This window comes from Oryctolagus cuniculus, chromosome 19, assembly GCF_964237555.1.
Source record: "Oryctolagus cuniculus chromosome 19, mOryCun1.1, whole genome shotgun sequence".
Classification (NCBI taxonomy): Eukaryota; Metazoa; Chordata; class Mammalia; order Lagomorpha; family Leporidae; genus Oryctolagus; species Oryctolagus cuniculus.
In genome coordinates, this window is record NC_091450.1 from 20,376,792 (window position 1) to 20,397,197 (window position 20,406).

The window sequence follows — 20,406 nt, forward strand, 5'->3', positions numbered from 1 at the left end:
GAATCACACTCCTTCCGTTGGCTTCCGTTTGTGAAGTCTCTCATCTCACTGTGGTTGCTGGGTTTGTTCTCTCTCGCACGGTGGTTTTCTGGTTTCTGTGCCTCCTTGCAGGCTGCCTCTGCTGGCGTGCGAGGGCGTAATTGTAATCTGGTTCCTGTGCTGTCAGCTCATTGGGTGTCCCTCACGCTCCTTGTACGAGACATTGTAGACAGCAGGGCTATTGATGGCGTTCGTGGAAAAGCACTCGGTAGAGGTGACAGGGCTACTTCTAGTGCTCAGGGGAGAACCTGCGATAGATATTCCAAGACCTAGACTCTAGCAGTTTCTAGAATGTTCTGAGAATGATGTTAGCAGCGAGCAGCTGGGTCAGACAGATAAAGCGCTTCTCCTCCCTGTCTACAGCACCCCAAGGGTGCCATTGTGCAGGTGGTGGATGGGCCTGGGCAGGCCCCTGGAGTCAGAGCCCTATCAAGCTTCTCGCTAGAGAGCTGGGAATTGTGTCAACATCAAGGACCCTAAGTCACTGCCCCCTCCTCCCCCAACCAGGACCTGTGGCCTCCCAGGTTCCACCAGGGTCTCCTGATCCAAAGATGCCAAACCTCTTGAAATGATTCCTGGGTAAAATTTCGAAGTCAAAGCTAGGAACTCATGAGTCATGAGTAAGTTGGATTTGACCTGCAGAATTTTAAAACAATGGGGTTTGGGTGTTCTTTGGGCTGGGGGAGCTCTCTCCAGCGTCCAGACAGCCCAGAGTGGATTGACTTAGGATTAATGACCATGACCTACTAACGTGGCCTGGCTGAGGCAGGTGCGTGGCGAATGTCCAGAGTCGACAGAAGACAGCTGCTAAGTTCCCACCTCCTCCATCCTGCTCTGTCGACTGCGCACAGCCCTATAGGAACAGCTTGGGACAGATTCTCCCAGCCCAATCCACACTTCCCAGTCAGGAAAACCGAGGCCAGAGACACCGAGAAGTATCTCCCAGGCCCTCTGTTCAGGCCACGCCACTCTCGAGGCCGTAAGGGATTTTTATGAACGTTTTGGACTTGGTTTCACTGCTTTGCCCCCTCATGAAAGGAAACTTTTTTGCTGTGTTTCGCCTAAACTACACAAACTGTTGTAGCAACGTTCCCGGAACGCCACATGGAAGAAGGAAAGAACTCAGCCCCAGCCCGGCCGGCCTGGCCAGAAGTCATGCAGAGCGCGCGGCTCTGAGCCGTCCCTGTCCGCAAATGTAGATCATCTTGCATATTTCCAAGCACAAGGAACGTCTCCTTCCAAGGAGGCCAGCGGGCCATAAAAAGTCGGCGGCAAAGGCGGGCCTCGTCTGGCCAGGGAGGTGCGGCTGGAGACCTGGCCTGTGCAGGAAGCCTTGTTTGGTGGTGTTAAAGCCTCCTTGTGTGTCCTCCTTGCCCCCTCCTCCCTGGCTCCAGTCCCAGCAGCCAGCGCCCTGAGGTTGGCTGAGGGCTCAGTGGCCCTGCCTGCTGCTTCCTGGCCTCAAAGCAGGTCTCTGTGGGGTTGCCAGGGCGTCAGGGCAGGGGCTGGGACCCAGCACAACGTTTTCTTGTCTGGTCCTTGAACATCACCAGACTGGGTACCTGGGGCAGACGTGGCTACAGGCAGGCCTTTGAGCTGGGAGCCAGACTGCCCAAGAGCCCTTGGCGCCGAGCCGCCGTGGCCGTGGCCCTGGGGGAACACCCTTCTCCCAGCTTCCCTGCTCAGCTCTGGTAAGCTGGGGCCTCTCCCAGGGGACCTGATTCTGTGCCCCATTTGGCACCCAGAATTCTGTTTCAGAAACGTCTCTGATCCATAAGTTTGTCCTGATTATCAGAGCCTTTTAGAGAGGCGGTATTTCACAGTAGCTTGGGGCTCAATGTCCTGAATTAGATGTCTACCCTGCCCCTTGTGGCCAAGTCACTTTAATCCCTCTGTGGCTCAGTTTTCTCATCTGCAAAATGGGATAATAGTAGGGGTGTTGTGAAGATTAAATAGCAAGCACCCACGAACACACACACACACTCACTCACTCATGCTTGGAAACCATGGAAACCAAAGAGTTCCTGGTGTAGTGTGACATTCAATGCTTGGTGGTCACATTGCAGGGCAGTGATAGAAGAGGACAGCGCTGGGGGAGGCTGGCCCAGGAACACAGAGCTCTCAGTGTGAGCTGGGCAACCCCGTGTGTGTCGGTCATTACTGGGCGGGGGCGGGGCGGGGGGGAGTTGAGAAAGGAATATACGGCGATGCAACAAGGCCTGGTGGCTGGTGGGCACTAGCTGAGTATGGGCTGTGATGACAACGACAAGGAGGAGGGAGGAAGGGCAGGGGGAGGAGGATGGAGTGGCTCAGGGCTGTGCTGGAGGGATGCTGCTGGTTAACAGGAAGCACAGTGTCTGGGATCTCCAGGCCCTTCCCTTCCCCCAGGCTCCCTCCCACCTGGCCTGGGCTCAGGCACAGCTCACGAACGACCCCCTTAGCATGCCTTGCTTACCTGGGTTTCCTGGTGCAGTGTCTCTACCTAGCAGGCCCCTCTGCCTCTCATCTGTCTGGCAAACACGGCTGTGCCTCCTTCCAACGCAGACCTTGCCTCTTCTCAGAAGCCTTCCAGAGCCCGTCTGACCCGTTCCTGCTGGTAGAGCATCGCTGGGAACAGGTTGAGAAACGTTCTTTCTGCTGCCACCCCTGAGCCCGTCGCTGGGGGCGAGTCGGGTACGGCACAGGTACAGCAACTGTGCTGTAACAAACCCTCCAGGTGACTGTAGAGCCAGAGCTTGCACACGTCCACCGGGGGCTCTGGTTAGAATGCGTGTTCTGTTTGAGCCCCTCTGGGGTGGCCCCTGGGGTCTGCATTCCTAAGAAGCTCCTGAGTGAGGTGCTGGGCTCCTCCAGGCCGGGGTCCAGGTCTCTGGCTCCATCGGAACCTTTCCTGCTATGACCGAAAAAGGAGTGGCCGCCACGGTGTACATGCAGCCAGGTGGTTATCCTGGACCGCCGCAGGGTGGACCTAACATTATGTATTCGGGGCTGGAGAGAAGATGTGTATATGAAGGGGAGGAGGAGGCAGCCCACCTGTTGGCCTCCTGCCGTTCGGTTCCAGTGGTGTTGGAGAATGCAGCCATGGGGCGTGTGCCCCGTGACAGGGATGCTGTCGGTCTAAACCGGGAGCAAGGCTCACTCTTCCTTCCCTCCAGTAAAGCACTTACCTATCCTGCAAGCATGGTGGGCGACATAGGTGCAGCCCCGCCCTCCAGTCTGCTGGGGGCAGACACCAGCCACTGTGCAGGACTGCGCTGAGGGACTTGAGGTGAGAGTCCCAGGGGTCTGGTGCCTGTGTGGGCTTGGAGCTCAGGTAGCTCAGGGGCGTTTCCCCTGGAACGTGGCTCTGAGGCTGAAAGGTGGAAATGCAGACTGGGGGTTAATCTAGGAAGAGGAAGCCGCACGTGCAAAGGCCCTGGTGTGTGAGGGGGTGCTAGTCCAAGAAGCAAGGGGGTGACAGTGGGGCTGGAGAAGAGGGATGGCATCCAAGGGAGACCTAGCAGTCAACCAAAGATTGGAGCAGGGACAGGAGGCAGAGGAAGCTGTTGAAAAAAAGTCTCCAGCAGTTCCGTTGCAGCTGTTCCATTGGTGGGTTCCCGGGGCCCCCTCCCCCTGTGCTTTCTGCCTTTCACTTTCCCCCTAGGATGCTGCCCTCAGCCTCCTCCACGTGGTGAAGTTCAGATGCAGAAGGCCTGGGTTTTTCCAGCCTCTAAGCCCAGAAACGCAAGCACACATCTCAACTCCCTACCTCATAATCTTCTTGACTGCAGTGGCTCATCCAGCAAATAGGAGCATTAAAGCATTTGGGATGAGAAGTACTTCCCAAGACTCCCTTTGAAGGCAGAGGGCTGAGAGGCAGGTCGAGTGGCAGGGGCATTTGCTGCAGTATCCCCAGGAACTCTTCAAGGCTGGAGAAAAACTAGGTCCTCGGAAAACATGCCCTCTGGACAAGGCACGGCGCAAGCAGTGCACGCTGGCAATGGCCCCCTGTTTCAGGGAAGCTGAGAGGTGCATCCTGGAGAGAGCCTCCCGCGTCCCAAGTCCCTCTTGTGAGCTCTCTGGCTGGGGCAAGGTGGGGACCAGGCCTGCCCGGGCAGGGGGCTCAGCCTTGTTCCCCCCTGCACCCTCCATCCCTGATTTCTTCCAGCGAGGGTTTCCTGAGCCGGGGTCCCCCTATTGATCAGTCACTATTCTAGACTAGTGGCTTTCAACTGGGGGTGACCTGGCAGTGCCCAGAGACACTTGCTGGCTGTCGCACCCAGGGAGGAGGGGAGCTGCTGTACCCCAGGAGGGGAGCTGACCCAGCCCCCGGTTCCCACGATCCTGAGCAGGTGGAGAAGAGCCTTGTGCCTGTCGGAGCCTCTCTCCCAGCTTCTCGTGCTGTGTGCTCTGCAGATGTGCCTGGAGCTGTCTCTGTGTTGGATGCTTTTTCTGCTGCGGGCCTTCCTGCCTGCCTCCTTTCATGCTCGCATTTGTATGTTGAACCTGTTTCCATCAACCTGGGTTTACATGACGTCCACTATTGTGCAAAGCTGGATGCTAAACACTCTTTGCATTTGACTCCCAATCCTCATGGCAGAGTAGGCAGACGTGATTTTGCCCACAGAAAATTATCAATCTCTTTTTTTTTTTTTTGACAGGCAGAATGGACAGTGAGAGAGACAGAGAGAAAGGTCTTCCTTTGCCGTTGGTTCACCCTCCAATGGCCGCCGCAGCCAGCGTGCTGCGGCCGGCGCACTGCGCTGATCCGATGGCAGGAGCCAGGTGCTTCTCCTGGTCTCCCATGCGGGTGCAGGGCCCAAGCACTTGGGCCATCCTCCACTGCACTCCCTGGCCACAGCAGAGAGCTGGCCTGGAAGAGGGGAACCGGGACAGAATCCGGCGCCCCGACCGGGACTAGAACCCAGTGTGCCGGTGCCGCAAGGCAAAGGATTAGCCGAGTGAGCCGCAGCGCCGGCCGAAATCTCATTTCTTGAGCATCTACCATATGCCAGGGATTGGACTGAATACTGACATCTAATCCTCATAGCAACTCTTGATTTAAATTAGGCTTTCCAGTCTCATTTATTCCCGTGTAGGAACTGCATCTTAGAGACAAGTAGGGTCCTGGTCACGCCCTCATGCCCAGGAAGTGTGGAAGAAGCTGGGCTGTACATCTGTGGTGATCTTGGGTGAGGACTGGTGCTTTAGGACCGACCCAGCTTTCAGGGGTGCAAGCAGAGTGGCGGTCTTTGCCCCAAAACCATGCAAGAGGAAGGAAGGGAGAGGGGCTGTAGTAGTGCAACGCTAGCCTCCCTTGTCAGGGAGGGAGGTGAGCAACAGAAGAATCCTACAGAGGAGCGGGAAGCAACTCATTCCATTCTGTGCCTGGAGCTGGGATCTGCCCCTCGCTTCCTCATCTCCGGTGCTTGCTGCAGCATCCCTCGCGACAGGTCTGGTTAACGTCGGCACACTGTGGGCATTTTCATCCGGATCACTCTTGGCTGCATACAGGGGAAGGGGCTGACCTGTGCATGGTGGGGTGTTTGGCAGCCTCCCTGGCCTCTACCCACCAAACACAGGGACCACCCTCGGCCTGGCCTTTGGGATAGCCAAAAATGTCCCCAAACTTTTCCATAGGTCATCAGGAGAAGGGGCAAAGTCCTCGCCCCTCGCCCTGGTGGAGAACCACTGCTGTCAAGTGAGCAGCCTCACCCCAGTTTTGTGGAAAAGGAGGCAGAGGGAGAAGTTAGTCACCCATGGGGTAACAAGGAGCAGCCACTGAGGTCAAGCTCAGATCTCCTCGTCTGCCAGCCGACTGAGTGCTCGTGGACACCATCTTGGATCCGTGGATATGTCTGGAGGAATTGGATTTCCTTTTCAATGCTGCATGCCCTTGGCCTTGTGAGGGGATCTTCAAGCTCCCCCAGTCCCATTGGAGATTAGGAAGTGCCGACTGATTGGCTGGCGGCTGCACCAAGGCTGTACTCCTCCTACTGCATTGGAGAGCACCCGGAGAGGGAACCGATCCGAAACTCCTGGAGCACCCAACATCAAGACGTCACCGTGGCTCCTTTTGAACCTCTTCTGTGCAGACAGCAGCCGCTTTGCTGTCCCAGCAGAGGAAGGCTGAGTTTCGTTAGTCCTTCAGGGCCCACACCTAAGAGGCCATGCCTCGCCCTGCCGGGTGCTCTGTCCTGAGCAACTGCCCAGTTAAGTTCCATTTGTAGGCCCTGCCTCCCTAGGCCTGGAAGCACGCCAAGCCCTGATCAGTCCCTCCTTTTATTCAGGCCAAAGTTACAAATAGGCCAGCGTCGTTGGAAAGATTTTCCTCCTGACTGTGTGGAGGAGCCCTTATGAAAGATGTATTGATGGATTCCCTGGTGCTGAGGTGTTACTGGCCTCAGAAAGGCAGGGAGAAGTCTTTGCTGGCTCTGCACAGAAACGAAACAAGACAAAAAAACCTCGTTCAGGTCAAATTTCCTCTGTGCCCAAGCACATTTGATTTAAATCATTTTGCTGCAAAATATAAATAAAATAGAGATGACTCCTGTAATGAAAAAGAGAAACACCCTGGTGATACAGTTTTGCCTTCCAGAAAATAGGGCATTAAAACTACTGGGTTCGTGTAACTCGCGGACTCCCAGCTCTCAGGCACTGGCCCTCGGCTCAGGCAGCCTCCGTGGGTAACTGCAGTCCACTTACCTCCCAGGTTCAAGCCGTGTGACCTGGGGTGAGTAACTTTGCCTCTCGCTCCCTCAGACCCTGCCCCTGTAGAAGGAGGAGGCTGGAATAGATATTTCAATACCCTTCTGGCTTAGTGAATGTGAGATCATTCCAGACTTGGAAACCCCAAGTTAGCCGAAGGCTATATTTATAGGAAAACCACTGTCCCACCTACTGGAGGATTCTCGTTCTCACGAACGGGCCGCCCTTCACATTGTAAGTATGCAAAGACATATATTGAAAGAGTTTTTTAAAAGATCCCGTTAATATCCAATTTTCCCAGAGTCTGCCTGCAGCATAAAAGAGATACATTGAGGAGCAGTGAGCTAAGCTGCTGCTTCCCCTATGAGCACCGGTTCAAGTCCTGGCTGCTCCACTTCTGATCTGACTCCCTGCTAATGCACCTGGCAAAACAGCAGCAGATGACCCAGGTCCTTGGATGCCTGCCACCCACGTGGGAGATCTGGATGGAGTTCTGGGCTCGTGGTTTCAGCCTGGCCCAGACCAGGCTGTTGCAGCCATTTGGGGAGTGAACCAGTGGATGGAAAATCTTTCCTTTTTTCCCCCCTCCCTATATCAACTCTGCTGTTCAAATAAATAAATCTTTTTAAAAAGAAAGAGAAATATATAGAGGGATTGCATCTGCCTGAGAGTTTTAGGTGTGAACATCAGTAGTATGTAGGGTGATAATGATTTGCTGCTCCAATTTTTGTTCTCTCTCTCCCTCTCTCTCTCTTTCTCCATTTTCTTGCTTCTTTTCTCTCTCTCGACCTCTTCACATTTGATTTTTTTTAAAGGTTTATTTATTTATTTGAAAGAGTTACACAGAGAGAGTAGGAGAGGCAGAGAGAGAGAGAGAGAGAGAGAGAGGTCTTCCATCCGCTGGCTCACTCCCCAATTGGCCACAGTGGCTGGAGCTGAGCCTATCTGAAGCCAGAAGCTAGGAGCTTCTTCCCTGTCTCCCACGTGGGTGCAGGGGCCCAAGGACTTGAGCCATCTTCCACTGCTTTCCCAGGCCACAGCAGAGAACTGGATCAGAAGAGGAGCAGCCGGGACTCGAAATGGCGCCCATATGGGATGCCGGCACTGCAGGCCGCAGCTTTACCTGGTGTGCCACAGTGCCGGCCCCCACATTCAAATTTTAAAAATATTTATTTTTATTATGTATTTGAAAGGCAGAATAACAGAGGGAGAGGGAGAGAAAGAGAGAGCCAGAGAGAGAGATCTTCCATCTGCTGTTTCACTCTCTCTAGATGGTCACAATGGCAGGAGCTGGAGCAGGCGACAGCCAGGAGCCAGGAACTCCATTCAGGTCTTGACCTTGAGAGCTGGTCTGGGCTCTGCTCTCATCAATGAGTCAGCACATTCCCATGATTGATGAGTTATGTGGAGACCAGATTTGACCTGACAACCAGTGTGCTGAGGTCTACAGTTCACTCCCCATCTCCTGCCCTGGCACGGCACTCTGTTGGTAAGGAGACTACCGCCAGAGGCAACCCCTCGACCTTGAACCACAACGACAAAGCAATCCAAGCTTGTTTCCTTTATAACTTACCCAGTCTGTGGTATTGTGTTGTTAGCCACAGAAGACAATAAGACCCCAGAAGGACATTTTTGGGGAAATCAGGTAGGAAAGGTAGTTGGATTATAACCCAGACTGGTCCTCATTTTGGACACTCAAACTTGCATCAAAGTCTGAGAACAACTGACTTGCCGGCTGTCCCCGGTGGTGAGGACCCCAGGGCCTCTTGGCAGGGGCCTGGGGACAGCTGTGGAGGCCGTACCTCCACCTTCGCACAGCAGGGGTCACTGGGAGGAGTGGGCAAAGGAAGCTTGACTCTCAGTGCCCCGTCAGCAGAGAGACATGGCCTTCCCGGTCGCTTCTGTGCCATCCAGAGCCCGCCGCCCTTTCTTGTCCGGGCTTGTGGTTGTGTTTGGTGAGTTTGCCAAGAAACTTGGCAAAGGATGCCACACACAAGGCAGTGTGTGGATTTTATCAACCAAGCACACGATTGCATCATGCTCCTCTACTCTTGTCTGTACCGAGTTGGGGGATGGATAAACAGTTTCCTTTTCTTGACTGTCTTCAGGAGTGTTGTGAAAAGAGACACCTTCGGCTCACCTGTGCTCCCCTAGGGCAAGGCCATGGCTGGTACTAGTTTATCTGGTCCAGCAACTTTTATTACACAACTCATTTCTCCATTGGTTCTCAGAACTTTTGGGGGGAGGGGAAGATCTTACCTGTGGACTCATGGGGTTGTTGACAGGTGGAGCTTTTGGAGGCTTAAGGCAGGTTTAGGGCCAAGAGAGCCTGTCAGCCATTGCAAAGGGGCAGGGCTGAGGAGCCAGCGGAAATGAAACCTTAGGACCGCTTTGCCTCCCTCCCCTGCCTGGTGGCAATCTCATTACTGTTTAGTCACATCATGCTTATACTGTACAAATCATGCTTGTAATCTTGTAAGTGTACAAATAACCACTTGTAATCTGATGGTCGCCTTGTGTTAGTACAGCTTTAGCAGACACATGGCCACAGATTCTCATCTTTGCACCTGCCCTTGCCTCTCCCTGCAGCATCTTGCTTCCAGTCCCGGCGCACTTGCTCCCTCGCCTGTCTCGGGTCATCTTCTGGGGATGATGCCAACTCAGCCGTTGCTTTGAAATTGAAAATTGCCACCATCCTCTCTTCCTCTTCTGAGGTTCTCTTCATAGTTGTTACCAACTGGCAGCTGCTGTGACCGTCGGTCTCTTCTTTTCCAACAGAAGCTTCTAGAGAACACAGCTTTAAGTCTTAAGAATCCCACAAGAACACACACACATAAAGGCGCATGTGCACCTGTGCTCAGCTCACTACCCACAGGCCTCGTTTGCCTGGTTTCTACCCACCATGGATCACAAATTCTTGACAATGAAATTGCAACCATACTGAACATAGATGTACTTTTTTTGGTTATTTCTGAAATGATCCAACTAACAACTGTACATGGCATTTGCTGTATTAGGTCTCGTAAGCAAGCTAGAGGTGATTTCAAGTGTATGGGAAGGTGCACGTTGGTTCTGTATGACTGCTACATTATTGTACCTAAGAGGTTTAAGGACTTGTGGATTTTGGTATCTACTGGGGACCCTGGTTGTGTTCCAGGGTATCATGGATACTGAGAAGTGATGGAATGTATGCGTCTGAGAGTACTTTAAAAATTCATGGAAAATGAAATTATAATAAGTGTACTGTGGTGCAAAATTTAAAAAAAAATCCACGTATACAAGTGGTCTTCAAAAAGTTTATTTGTTGTGGTGTAGCAGATAAAGCCACTGTCTACAGCGCTGGCATCCCATATGGGCACGGGTTCAAGTCCCGGCCATTCTGCATCTGATCCAGCTCTCTGTCAGTGTGCCTGGGAAAGCAGAAGAAGCAGCAGAAGATGGCCCAAATGCTTGAGCCCCTGCTACACTCATGGGAGACCTAGAGGAAGCTCCTGACTCCTGGCTCCTGGCTTCAGCCTGCGTCCAGTGCTGGCTGTTGCAGCCATCTGGGGAGTGAACTAGCAAATAGAAGATCTCTCCCTCTCTCCTTGTAGCTCTGACTTTCAAATAAATATATAAATTTTTACTTAAAAGGTTCATTCAAAATGGATATTATGGCAGCAGACATTTGGTGTGGCATGTCGGACACTACTTTGGATGCCTCATGCCTGCATCCCATACTAGAGTGCTCTGTTCCCAATTCGTGCTTCCTGCTCATTGGCACCCCTGGTAGGCAGCATGCTGTGGCTCAAGTAGGTGGGTCCCTGCTACCTATGTGGGAGACCAGTACAGAATTCTTGGCTGCTGGCTTCGGACTGGCCCAGTTCTGGGAGGTGCAAGCATTTGGAGAGTGAACCAGTAGAATGAGGGATCTCTGTCTATGGCTCTTTCTCCCTCTCGGTGTCTCTCTGCCTTTCAAAGACATAAATTTTTTTAAATTAGAAAATACCTATTATAGAAAAAATTACACATGGATTTGACAAATTTTTTTCCATCAAAAGAAACTTTATGTCCGAATTCCATTTTTGCATGAACTTTCCGAAGTGTCTTGCACACCCACATATGTTCATTGTTCTCATATATGTTTTGTTCATGCATCTCGAGTACCTACCACATAATTTGCTCTGAACAGATACAAATTAATAATTTATATTTACACACTGATTATTAGGAAAGCTCCAATTTCAGAAATGCTAAAATGTTGGGGAAAATAACACCCATCTGAAAATCAGGAAAGCATGGCCCAGTGGCCTGCAGAAAGCCAGCAGTATTTAGAACAGGATCCCACTGATCAAGTCACCCTGCCTGTTCCTGGAGTCAGAAAGAAAAGGCCGAGTGTATCTTAAAGACATGGGGTGAGGGGTGATGTGGTTCTTCCTCTCTCTCCCAGCCTTTGCAGAAGCAATAATAAAGCGAATAAGAAGTAATGCTTTTTTTCTCTCCCAGCTTCCTGTACCTTCTCCTATTTAATCCTCACAATGACTCTCTTATCATGCCAATTTTATAGACAGGAAAACTGGGGTCTCCAAAGGCTATCAACATTTCTCTTTGTTTATTTGAAAAATGTTTATCTACCCAGCAGTAAAATGCAACAGCCATGGTAAGAGCAGCTGAAACAGGTTGTGAAGGGACAGATAGTGAATGTTTGAGCCCTTGTAGTAGTCAGGGCTCTGTCACAACTGCTGCGGGACAGCAGCCATCAATGATACGTAAATGAACCAGGCTCCCTGTGTTCCCAAAAACTTTGTTTAGCAAAAGACACCAGAGGGCCAGCGAGGGCCCACAGCCTGCAGGAAGACAGGGCTACGGCCTGTCTGCTTCATGCTTGTATCCACTATAGGAGGCACAATGCTTTGTACGTGGTGGGTCTGGAATGAATGGCTGGGTGAATGGATGAACCAAGGAATCAGAGGGTGGTCTATCCGTAGAGACCACCGTGACTAAAGCTCCTGCTCTCCCTTTCCTTCCCCTTCCTCACAGATCCCACCATCCCCCGTCCCCCTGCTCCCCCTCCCTTACAGACCTTGGTGAGGCCCTAGGAAATGGAATTAAAAGATAGGTTTATTTTTGGTGCAAAAAAAAAAAAAAAATCTGAAATCCATGTATACAGAAAGGTCATGAAAAATGTGGTTTTTGTAGAAAAAAGGTATGGATTTTGATTTTTTTTTTTTCACCAAAATAAGCCTATCTTTTAATTCCATTTCCCATGAATAGAAAACTTGCTCGCTCACTTTCTGAGTTCCTCTCCTGCTCACCCAGGCCTGGTCAGAGTGCAGCCCCCAACTTCCCCAGCCTGGTTCACTAGCCGCTGGGGCGTTGGGTGATCATAGCCCAAAAACCACCCCTTCTGGCAGTGGTAGTTTCTTCTGGAACCTCTTGGAACTTTGTGTGTTTGTTGATTCAACTCTTTACACCCCTCCCTGTTCCAGGAAGGGTTTATGGCTGTCTACAAGAGCATACAAATCAAAATAAGCTTGTGTAAATTAAAAATGAGGCAAAAGAAGGAAACGCAGCAGTGGGGCTCGTTGGAGTTGGTGTCGATGCTCAACCCCACCTTGAAGGCCTCGCTCCATGGGAACCAGATATTTAGCTCCAGGCTTTCTGGCCGCCAGCAGGAAAAACACGTCTGTGTCCTCCATCACCCTGTGTCCAAATACAGACCATGGCTCATCGCAGGCACATCTGCTCCTAGGGCTTGGGTCAGGAGGAAATTTCTGTACATCTTCTGTGTCATGCACACAGTAGCCGTGGGGAGGAGTTGGTGGCCGCCTGCTGTGATGTCTCCTGGGCCTTATTTGACATCCTGTACTCTTGCACACAAAGGTGAGGATGCATTCCAGTGCGTGGCCTGGGCGACCCCGTGAAAACCTGACCATGCAGTGGCCTTCAAGCACTCTTTGAGCCTAAAGAGGAAGCTCTCATTCAGAGAGAGCGGGTGCGAAGGCTGGCTTAACCCTTGATCTCTGTCTTAGTCCTCTCCTTTCTCCAAGCCTCCAGCTCCTCATCTGAGGCACAGGGCCTGCTAGGAGCACTCAGCCGCCGGCCTCGTGGTGGGACTCAGCATTGTAACATCTGTCATCTCATGTGAGCCTTGCAGTAACATTGCAAAGTTAGTGTCATCCCCTATGCCTCATGCTGCTCTGAGTATTTTGCATCAGTGTGACTCAGCCTTTTCTTTTTTTTTATCATCACCCTCCTAAGAAGAAATGTTTAATTTAATTGAAATTCTCCCTAGTGAGAGAATTAAATGCTAAGGGAAAAGATGTTATCAAATAGGACTGAGTTTTTTGGGGGACACAAACCACTACAATAGCTATGATTTTTCTCACATGCACACACGCACACACACACGCTCCCCACTCCCATTTTTGCCGCTTTGGGACAGTTACTAACACCTCCATTGAGAATGCATGCATTAGCTGTACTTACTTCTCTGAAGAACCCAAGGCCCGGAGAGGAAAAGGAACCTGCCCGACATCACGCAGCTAGTGAGAAGGAGTCAGAATTAGGGATTGCTTCCAGGGGTGGAGAACCTTTTTTTCTGCCAAGGGCCATTTGGATATTTATAACATCATTTGTGGGCCATACAAAATTATTAACTTGAAAATGAGCCTGCCATGGATTTATTGAACTTGGAGTCCCACCCGCGGTAGCCTTGGCAGGGCCAGACCACGTGATTTTGCTGGCCTTATACAGCCCGTGGGCTGGACGTGCCCCACCCCTGCCAGACTGTGCCTTTTGCCAGTCTCCTTAACTCACACAGACAAGCGTTCCCATTGGCAGGTGTTCTGCTCTTTTCACTCCTGTGTGTGTGTCAGCGGTTGCTCTGTTTCTGAGTATATCCCGTTGCCTGCATCCTTTTTGTAGCTGCGTTGTTTTCCATGGGAGTTGGCCCTGCATCATCGCTTTAACCAGGGCACAGCTCATCGGCCTGAGGTTATTTCCAGCCTTACGCAAGACTGCTGTAGCAGTCCTTCCCACACAAGTCATCATCCTACTGAAGTCAAGGCAGTGTGAGGGTCCCAGGCCCCGAAGTGGAAATCGTGTGCCCCTCCTAAAAGATAGCGCTTGTTGGGAGCCCAGAAGCCTCCGCATAGAGCTGAGTCTTACCTTGGGTTCCACTTTCCTGACTAAGCCGCTCTTTCCACCCCCACCCCTCCCCGCTCCGAGTTCTGCCTGACCTGGTCATGGACTCAGACGTGGATTCTCCATCCCCCAGCACACTTCATGCGTTTGGTCCCTGAATCATCCTCTTGTCTGGTGTCTGCCCATGAGGCTCCCCCCACCCAGTTTATTTTTGGACCTCAGTTCTCATCTCACTAACACAGAGCCTTGGCAGCTGGATCCTACTCCTGCTGCCTGGGTGTCTGCCTGCATGCAAACTTGTCCCTGGTGCTGGAAGCCCAGCAGGTGGGAGGGGAAGCAAGTGCTTCCTGGGTCGCTAGTCTTGTTGAAACTTTTCTTCTTATTTTTTAAAATATGCATTTTCATTTTATCTGAAAGGGAGACAGAGACAGAGCCTCCATCAGCGGGTTCACTCCCCCCTGAATGCCTACAGCAGCCAAGGCTGTGCCAAGCAGAAGCTGCGAGGGACCCAGGGATTCAACCCAGGTCTCCCATGCGGGTGGCAGAGACCCTGGTTCTCCCAGGGTGCTGCCTCCCAGGGTGTGCATTAGGGAAGCTGGAAACAGAAGCAGAGCGGGGCCCTGTCCCAGGCACTGCGCAGTATGTGATGCGGGTGTCCCACGCTGCATGTGGGTCACCAAACAGGATCTCATTCTGACTGTATGAGCAGTCAGGGCTCTGTGATCTGAGCGGACCCCATTCATTATCCCCAGCCCTTGTCTCCTAGACCCCACTGGTGATGTTTCCGTGAGGGGTGCAGGCTCTGTCGAGTCCCGTGTATGGCAACCTCAGCTGGAGCCACAAGGCAGAAGGGATGCTGGAAATTCACAAGGTGCCTCGGCACCTGTCTGTGGCAGTGCTGCCAGGGATTAAACCTGCTACATGGCTAGGATCATTAGAATAGTTAAACCTGGGGTGTTTGGCCCTGCTTTGTTCTGGAAGTTCCTTGAGGAAGAGCAGGTTAATGGGAAGGAGAGGGCTGAGGGGGTTGTGTGCAAACAGAATGTGTGGTGTCTGCTTCCTGGGTGTGCGGTCTGGCCAGGGCTTACTACTGCCCCATCTCTGTTCTCTGAGCTATTTTCTCTGACTCAGGCTTGCTGGTGGCCAGGCCCTGGATTCAGTCATTGTGCAGAGTTACCCGTGCTTTCCCACTGTCTGAAGCACAGTAGGTTTGCGGAAATGGATTTAATGTATTCAGGCACTCACTCAGCAAACACCAGTTTCTTGGGCCAGGTGGGGTTTGTGGATCACTAAGGGATGCAACAAAGTAGCCTGCATTCTAGTTGGAGGAGAATGCAAATACCCGTGAGCAATTGTGAGGTGTGAACCATGAGGATATGTGCAGGGAGATGTTTCCAGGCATCCAGAACAGCCTGTGCAAAATCCCTGGGGCAGGTCAGACCATTTCCATTGACCATCAGTTAAAGGCCAAGAGGGAGCAATAGACCAGGAAGCCAGGAGAGCTGACTGTCCCAAGACCCCACAGCAGCTTCTTCAGGACTCTCAGCTCCCATCCTGGGGTGCCACAGAGACTGTGAGGGGCCTCAGGCACTGGGAAATGCTTCCTCCAACCTGACTCAACTCTCAAGTGCTCCGTGTGCCAGCTCTGTGGCTCCCGCTACTCTGCCCTCTGACTTGCAGCTTCTTGTGTGTGAAGTGGAACAGGCAGAGCTTCAGGCTGGCTATGGGCATCCGGTGCCATCCTGAGTTGTGCGGAGCATACTCCATTTGTGCAGGGAATGCTGGGGGTAGAACCCAGCTTCTCGGACCTAATGGGACAAAATACAGCCCCTGCCTACCCCATCAGCTCCAGAAGTAATACTGGTCCCTCTCCCACATGGGTATCATCTCACCTAAACCACAGTTTTTATTTCTTCGGACATTATTGCTTCGCAGGGGCCTCTGATTTCTTGGTGGAGACATTGGCCAAGAGGTGCCTTAAGGGGTGCACCTCGGTCTCCTTAGCTGTGAAATGGAGCGGTGATGGCTCTCCACATGGCAGCACTCAGGAGCAGTTGAGCATTTTCTGTGTAGGATGGTGTTGTGGTCAGCTTATGGATGACAACACAATACCCAAGGCAGCAAAGGATGATTTAGCTCTGGGTTTTGGAGGTTCAAGTCCACGATTGGTTTGGCCTCTGGTAAGTGTGGTAGATGGTGGCACATCGTGGCAGAAGCCCATGGTGTGCAGGAGCTTACATCACTGAACAGGAAGGCAGGGAGGGACGCTGGGGCCCCACAGTGCCCTCCAAAGGCAGTGTCCCCAATGACCTAAGGAGCCCCCCCACCAACGCCCACCTCCCAAAGGCTCCACCATCCCCCCTAAGTGCCACCCTGGGGCCCAAGCCCTTCATTGTGTGATCATGCCCAATTCCTAGAAGCCAGAAAACACGGAGCTGCAGGTGGCGAGATGGAGAATGAGTTTAATCCCGTCACATCCAGCATCTTCATGTTGACGGGAGGGCAGACCCTGAATCAGAGTGCTTGGGTTCAGTCCTGGCTCCACTCTGATTCTGGCTTCTGCGGACCCTGGGAGACAGCAGTGATGGCTCTGGGCCCCTGCCACCCACATGGGCAACTCCGATTGAGTTCCTGCCTCCTGCCTTCTGCCTAGCCCAGCCAGGAATGAACCAGTGGATGGAAGATTCCCTCTCTGTCTCTGTCTCTCATTTCTGTCTATCTTTGTCTCTCTCTCCCTTGTCTCTTCATAAATACAAATTTTAAGTGGAAAACCCAAAACCGCATGGGGTCGTATGGGGACTTAGTCACCTGGCACTCCTTAGGCCCTCAGGGCGGGGTCTCAGCCGCAGTACGCAGAGGAAGGACTTCTGTCCCCTCTTCTCCATCTCCGCCCCTCCCTCACCAGTCCCTGACCTCACAGTCCCTGACTGTGTCTGGGCCCGTTTTCCAGATGAGCAGGTTGAGACTCGGGTTAGACTCTATCACAGCCAGTAAGGGAGGCAGCCGGGATGAGCTCCGGGGTTTGCTGTCTGCAGAACACCCCCTGTGCCCCTGAATCTCACAGCTCACTCTGGGTTCTTAAGGCTTTGACTTGGTGGATCTGGGAGCTGACGAAGAAAAGCCAGATCTTCGTGGACACGCCCCTCTCAGTCTTTGGGGTGAGCCGAAGGGGCAGCCTGGCCCTGGAGAAATCCATCCTCCACCCTCCTTCCTGCCGTCCCAGCTAGCATCCCATCAGCTCCACCTTGCAGTTGTATCTTCAGCACCTCCTCCATATCTAATTTGTCCTCCCGTGGGGCCGTGGCTAATTAGCCTTTGATTATCACAAACAGAGAGGCAGGGACCAGGGACAGGAATCGGGCCCTCTCTGCTCTCATCCCCCGTGTGAAACCGAGGCAAAGCCCATGTGTTCTGGAAGCAGCAGGGGGAGGGTTTGAAAACATCACAGGCAGGACCCCTGCCCCGCTGCCGCCCGGTCCCCACTTAGGGTGGAGCAGATGTTGATCCGGTCTCCTCTGGGCGCCCCCGCCCCCACCCCCAGGTGGTTTGCGCCGCTCTACGAAAGCCCCCTGGCCACGTTCACAGTGTCACAGCTTTCCAGGAAGTGACTTGCATTGTCCCTGGGCCAGAGACAGTCAGCATCCTTTGGGGCGGCACAGAAAGTAGGACATTCAAAACCCGGATTTCCCAGTGTGCTCTTGGCAGACACAAAGGTCTCTTCCTCTCTCCCTCCGTCTGTGAATGGGAGAAAAGCTTTTGAGAGATGAAACACCTCCAAGTCACATTTGTGTCACTGGTGCAAGCCAGAGCTGCTCGTTCATTCAGCAAACAATCCCTCTCCACCCAGAGCCCAGGCTGTCTTCTCCACAGTCCAGGACTGCACTTGCTGACCTCCTGGATGGAATCCCTCTGTGTGGTGGGGCTGCCCTGGCCTCTCTCTCCTGGATGCTGGTCACGTTCCCCTCCCCCAGGACAACCAAAAATGACTCCAAACATCAGATGTCCCCTACAGGCCAAAATTGACTCTAGGGGGCCGTGTGTGGCGCAGCCCCCACTTCTTCTCTCTCTTCCAACCTTCGGCTTCCTCCTCTCTCGGGTTTGCCAGCGAGGTGAGGCGCACGCTCACCGGAGGGTCTTCTTCATGCTTCCGCTCCTTCTTCCTGAAATGCTACCGCCCCCACATCCACGCAGCCTGCTCACTCCTGCCCCGAGTGTTCTTGCTGAGAGCCCTTACCGCCCCAGCTGCTCGCCCACGTTGACTGCCCTGCTAACCCCTGCACCCGGCAGCATCCTCACCACCACCACCACCACCCCCCGCCTTGTGCCCACTCTCTTCTGCCCTGCCCTGCGCCTGATCCGTCTTCCGCCCTTGTCCCTGTTACAGAGGGCTTTGTCTGTGCTGCTCAGGCGGTTGGTGGATACTTCAACATTCATCCTGCGCCTGCTGTGTACCCGCGCCAGGCGCTGTGTGATCCTGGGCATGCTTGGGGAGCCTGGAAACGTGCTTCCGGCCCTGAAGGAGCTCAGAACCCTCCCTATCAGAGCCCTCTTCCCAGAGCTGGGATCAGTGCTGTCCCGGTGCTTAGGGAGGCAAGCTCCTGAAAGATCTTGGGGAGGGCAGAGCCACGGCAGCCTGGGGAGGTACGGGGCTGGGTTTGAAAGAAAGGCATGTCTCCCAAGCTGGCCCAGCCTAGCCCGCCCACCTCAGCCCTGCCCCGCCCAGACCCGTCCAGATCACCCCCATCCCCTGTGCTGAGCCCCTCCCAGCCTTTCTTGGACCCTGCACCGATCAGCCCAGTCCCGCCCTGCTCGGCACCCCTACGTGGCTGAGCCCTTGCCGGCCCTTCCAGCTCTGCCGGGTCCCTTGGCAGCCCTGGCAGGCACAGCCTCCCTTAGGCCGCATTGGTATTCAGGCTGCCCCACGCCCTGAGTAAACATCCATCTACCGGTCTCCCTTATGCAGCAGCTTTGCCTGTGGCAGGCAGCGGAGATAGAAATAGCTGCATCTGTCTAGCTGAGACCCCTGGCCTCATCCTTGAAGTAGTAGAGCCTCCTCAGTCGGGGGGGCCGCTGGGTGTGCGGGGAGGCGTACTCGGCCGCTGGCGACACTGCACCTCGGGCCTGGCCCTGCCCTGGCCACCCCGCCTTTGTTGAGGCCACCCCTCCCCAGGCACAGACAGAAGCAGGGCCTGAGCCTGCACGGAGGGGCTGCAGGCAGCTTCTGGTCCTAGCAGCTGCGCCAGCACTCCATCCCTTTTCTCCACCAGGTAGAAGGCATGCTTGCCTCCCCCTGCCAATGAGAACGCGAGGCTCAGAGAGCCAGCAGCTGGCTCAGAATCACACAGCCAGCCTGTCTCAGAGGGACCCAGGACCCTGGCCCACACGCCTGCCCCTGGTGCACCCAGTGGTTTCTGCCTACACCTGTTCTGGGATGGCTTTCCACAGGGCGAGCGGCGAGGGCAGGGGGGCGACTGAGAAGAGGGAGGTTCTGCCTCCATCTAGACTCAGCCAGTGCAAACCGTCGTCTTTGGCTGAGAAGTGCCTAAGTAGCCTTGCACCTGCACAGTGTCACGCAGCTTCATTGGAACAGTGTCCTCCGGGAGCCATGCAGGGGCCATGCTAAGCGGATCTTACGTTAGGACGCTGCCCCCAGCCCTGGGGGGGAAAGGTAAAGCCCCAGTGGTTGGACGTCCAGTGGAGCTGTTGGGGCTGGCTGGTGGTGGTGACCCCCAGACACAGGACACCCTGGGCTGCTAGCACCTCTCCTCCCCTCTGCATCGCTCAGGACCTCCTACATCAAGTCCAGCAGCAGCAGCCAGGGTCTCTGCTTCTGGGAGGTGCGAGTGCTGACAGCTGCACGGGGGCCTGGGAGCCACACCCCCACCTGCAGGAGCCCAGCACAAATCACAGCTCCACTGCATGTGGCACAGGTAAGGTGGTGGTCCCTGCCTCTCACCTGCAGGGGCCCTACCCATTGCAGCCCCCCTGATGCTGGGGCTAATGTCAGCGCTAGGAACCTCTCAGCCCTGCACAGCGAGCCTGGGTGGGGCCTGGAGAGGCGTGGGGAGGTCTAGGTGGCCAGGTCCTGTGGTATCTTGGAATGGGGAATGAGATACTTACCATGTTCCTGCTGGCAAATTAAACTTCCTGTCTCATTACTTTATCTCGACTCTTCCTTACTCTGCCTCCTTCCCACCCCACTGTGTTTTTGTCTGTTTGATTTTTGGCCAATGCATCTGTTTAAAGTCTTTTTGTAACATAGAAGAGCAGGGGTAATAGCTATTCAGATGTAACTTTTTAAGAAAGACTTATTTATTTATTTGAAAGGGAGAACAACAGAGAGAAGGAGAGAGGGTTCTTCCATCTAATGGTTCACTCCCTGCCCAAATGCCTGTAGCAGACAGGGCTGCACTGTGCTAATGCCAGGAGCCAGGAGGTCCATCCTGGTCCCCCACAAGATTGGCAGGGGCACAGGTACTGGTGTCGTCATCTCCTGCTTCCCAGGCTCATTAGCAGGGAGCTGCATCAAGACTGAGACCAGGCACTCGGTACAGGAGC

General features: G+C 53.6%; 1 protein-coding gene and 1 long non-coding RNA gene across 2 annotated transcripts in view; one reads left to right on the forward strand and one right to left on the reverse strand.

Annotated features, from left to right (window-relative positions):
- Positions 1-20,406, forward strand: part of XYLT1 (xylosyltransferase 1) — a 339,213-nt gene that overhangs the window by 139,425 nt on the left and 179,382 nt on the right. The window lies entirely within an intron of this gene.
- LOC127491445 (uncharacterized) lies at positions 5,088-13,866 on the reverse strand. The gene is made up of 3 exons (XR_007920128.2): positions 13,522-13,866; positions 13,192-13,247; positions 5,088-6,449 (listed from the first exon to the last, which is right to left on the reverse strand). It is a non-coding gene; the product is annotated as an uncharacterized lncRNA (long non-coding RNA).